Raw genomic sequence first — 4,619 nt, forward strand, 5'->3', positions numbered from 1 at the left:
TCTAATTACTGTGCTCATATATCTTGAATTTTAGCTTGATTGGCATTATCTTATCACATCCTTCCACTTACCCCATGCAGCTTTTATCCTAATCTCAACTTCAGCCTCACATCTTACCTCCTGACTAATAATAGAGCCGATATATCCAAACTGTTCAACCTGTTTAATAACTGAGCCTCTACTTTCTTGTATTGTTATTCTGTCCATACCGACCTTGTTGCTCACCATGGCTTTAATATTATTCACATTTATTCTCTAGCTATCCCTTTACAAAGTCTCTTGCTACTTTACAACCCTTCTCTGTAAGTCTTTCTCTCTCACTTTCATCACTGAATCACCTGCATATTGCAACTTGCACAACACTTCATTTCTGATGTACTCACTTAACACATTCATGACCAACATGAATAAAAACAGGCTTAATGCTGCACTTTTGTGTAATCGAACATTAATTTAAAGGTTTCTGTTTCCCCAACAGCTGTTATTCCTTTTATCATTGTTCTATTGTATATCATCTATATAATTGTAACCAACTTCTACTGAACTTTCCATTTCCTCAATCATCAAAATATAACTTCTCTTGGAATTATATCATAAGTATTCTGTAGATATACAAAAGCACAGAAGAGCTTCTGGTATCCCTCTAGCCTCTTTTCATATAGCTGCCTTACTAAAAAGATGACAACCACAATGCCTTTCCCTCTCAGGAATCCATACTGATGCTTCCCAATCTTTACAATCTCTCTCCATCTCTCATTTAGTACCCTCTCAAAAATTTCCAAACCATGTTCTGTTACTTTATTTCGTCTGTAGTTACCACGTTCCATGACATCACTGACACACTCATATATATATATATATATATATATATATATATATATATATATATATATATATATATATATATATATATATATACACACATATATGTCTGTTTAAGTAATATCTAGCCCCTTTGTACTTACGGTAGGGAGAGATGTATGAATCTTGAGCCTTGATGGAGTGGACGAAGGGATTGAAGTAATTGAGGGAATGAGGCAGAATGAGCTGAGGATCCGCCTCTGGTTCTGCCATAGGGAAGGCCACGGCCACAGCCATCAGACACAACAACACCTGCACACAAAGCATTCAGAAATTCTCATTGACTTTATTTCAGCAGAATAATAGGAAGATGTAAGAAATATTTTGAAGGAAAGAGAATTAGAAATTATCATGAAGAGAAAAAAAAATTATTAGGATGCATTTAGTAATTGTTCCAGGAAAAAGGAAACTACTAGAAACAAGTTTGTGATTTTAGGATGATAGAATCATTGACTCATCCATTATATTGAGAGCAACAGTATCACAAAGAATCTTATAGAAATTTGCTTAAAATATTCTCATCCAAGCCAAAAAGATTTACACACCATTTATTTGGTATGGCTAATATAGGGATTTTTATGAAAAACATTCATATATAACATTACCAAAACTATCTGTTATATGCACGCACATATATACACACTCACACACACCTAGACATACACACACACACACACACACATGTATATAGTATGTATATATGTGTTGAGATGTGTGTGTGTGTTTTGATATTTATTATCATAAAAATAGGTTTTTCGTTCATAGGCTTTTTGCATAATAATGGTACTTTTAAATTATTATTACTGTAGAGTAACATCTATGTTGCTCCAAAATATTACTACTTTGAAAGCATAAAATAATTCCGATGGCAATAATGGTAATGATGAAAACCATTGTAATAATAATATTCAAAGGAAATTTATCTTACTTACCAAAACTCTCATAATGAATTTATGTGTAAACTGGGTTCCTCTTCAGGTAACTGACTCCAAATCCTTCAGGACCAACAATATTTATAGAGGAATTGGGACCTTGAAATGGAGGGAAGGATAACCACGCCTATAGCTCCCAATATCTGTCTTTAACTTTAACAAGCCTGATTAGATGTGGTCACTCAGAGGAATTTTATTTCTATTGTAAAGATCTCAGTTTCTATCCTGCCACCTCCTTCTATGAGAAGATAGTTGGATTATTTCTAGAACGGAGTTGTCGAATCCAAAAGTTTTATAAGGGAAAAAACTTTTAGCTTCTTTTCGTTCTTGTACACAAGTGGCTTATTCACAGTATTTCGTTCTAAAAGTCATACTGATCTTAAATGCAATATCATTATTTCCTGAATAATAAGACATTGAACACTTGTATCTCTTTTCTGTTCTGCTACCTAGTTTTCCTTTATATTTCATTTCTTAAATATTATTCTTAGTTTCCCCAACCTTTTACTCAGTTAATAAAATCCCTGTTCTTTTCAACGTTGGGAATATTTTATCCCAAAAATTACAATTTTTTTATATTAATGTTTTAGATTATTTCTCTGCCAACCTTTTCATCATATTTGAGCCTTAAGTAAAGTTATTAATACTTAACTGTTTGGTGAGCAGTTAGAGAAATATTAAGGGTATGAAAAAACACTCTTAGTATCTTAATTTTGAGGATTTTCAAGACATTTCACACATCTGAATTTCCTAAACAACTACACTAGATATTTGCAAAGTTGCATAGAAAATATAGCTTTTGCCGGCTAAGCTCCGCCAGAGTTTATTGCATGAACGGAATGGAGAGCTGTAAATAGATTGATACTTTCAAAGTTTAAATCAAAATAGTGCAATATGATCATTATAGTTTGCTATTCACCAGCAAATGATTACCCTGAAGAAAGGAAAGATGAATACTATGAAGAACTGCAGAGTGTAATAGATGAGATCCCAGAGAGAGATAGGAAAATTGTGATTGGTGACCTCAATGCTAAAGTTGAAAGGAATAATCAATGTACAGAGTATGTGATTGTTTTTGAGGATTTTGGCCAAGTTACAAATGCAAAGGGGGCATATTTTATAAATTTTTGCTCAACATAAAATCTTGTTATTGGTCATACTTTTTTCCAGCACAAGGATATCCAGGGCTAAACATGGACTTCACCCTGTGCATATAATAAAAACCAATAGATAACACTGTCATTAATAAAGAGAGAAGGAAGACTCTGAGAAATGTAAGAAGCTATAGAGGTGCAGATATTGGTAGTGATCACCAGCTCCTCATAGCCACACTGAAATTAAAAATGAAAACACCAAACAGAAATGTAGATAGAATACCTAGGTTTCATACGACTGAACTTCAAAAGATAACCACAGAGAAACATTTTCAAATGAAATTAGGAATTGATTTGCAGTGTTAGAGACTTTGAGAGACGAAGAGCAGACAATTAATGAAGAATGGTGTAAAATGCAGTTACAAGGAGAAAACCATGGATATCAAATGGTATTTGGGATACTAAAAAAAAAGGAGACAAAGAGTGAAATTGACTGTTGAAAGTTTTCGAGTAAGTAAGCAAAATTACAAGGTTGAGCATGCTAAGTATTCCAGCATTGATAGTGAGGTCAAAAGAGAAGCCAGGAATGACTGGAGAGAATATTGAGATAGGAAAGCAGATGAGGCGGACAAAGTTATGACCTCAGGGGTTGGCTATGGTGTACGAATTGTTCATAAAATTGTTATTAAAATCTCTACGGGTAAAAAGTAGAAGCATATACCCATCAAATAGAGAGATGGATCTGTTATAACAACAGAGGATGAAGAAAGGTAACGTTGGATGGAGCACTTTAATGAGCTCATGAATAGGAGAGATGACGGGAAAAATTAGATTGATATACCTGAAGCTGATGAAGACTTTGATGTGCCCCTGATTGAATTCTGTGTTTGAAGTTTGAAGTAGAAGCTATCATCATAAAGCTCAAGATATGGAAAGCCGCTGGATACGATGAAATAAGTGCTGCGGTGATTTGGGCTGAAAATGAAGTGACTCCCAGAATACTTATAATATTATTTGGTCGAATGTGACATGAAGAGGCCAAACATGATGAAGAGGCATCACACTTACGTCAGTTGTCCTGAAAATATATATTTTCTCTTTCTAATAAGACTAGAGAGAAAGATTGATGATAAGCTGAGATATGAACAAGCTGGATTTAGAAAAGGTAGATGTTGTACTGACCAAATTTCCATTTTAAGACATGTGGTAATGCAAGGTGTAGAATATAGAAATTCACATTTGATGACATTTGTGGACTATGAAAAAGCTTTTATAGTGTGCACCGGCCAATTTTGTGGAGAGTCTTGCATTATTATTGAGTTCCTCTTAAATATGTAAAATTGATTAAGTTTGTTCATGAGCATAGAAAGTACAAAGTTAATGTTAATGGAGTCTTTTCAAATTAATTTCGAGTGAGCAGAGGAGTACACCAAGGGAATGTGTTATCACCTATGTTATTTATCCTCCTCATGGATTTTGTAATGCATAGAACAGTTGGGGATGGCGGAGAAGGGTTAGACTTAATTAGTAACAGGATATTAGTGGACCTAGAGTATGCTGATAACGCTATCCTTAATAGCAAAACACCAAAGGACTTGCAAAGATTGTTTACCAGAATGCATGAAATATCACAAGAGGTTTGGCTTAAGGTAAATAGAAGAAAGACAGATAATGAGAACGGGATATGCAATGGAAGATAAAATATCATTGGAAGTAGAAAGAATTAATGAGG

The sequence above is a fragment of the Palaemon carinicauda genome, chromosome 20, assembly GCF_036898095.1.
Source record: "Palaemon carinicauda isolate YSFRI2023 chromosome 20, ASM3689809v2, whole genome shotgun sequence".
NCBI lineage: Eukaryota > Metazoa > Arthropoda > Malacostraca > Decapoda > Palaemonidae > Palaemon > Palaemon carinicauda.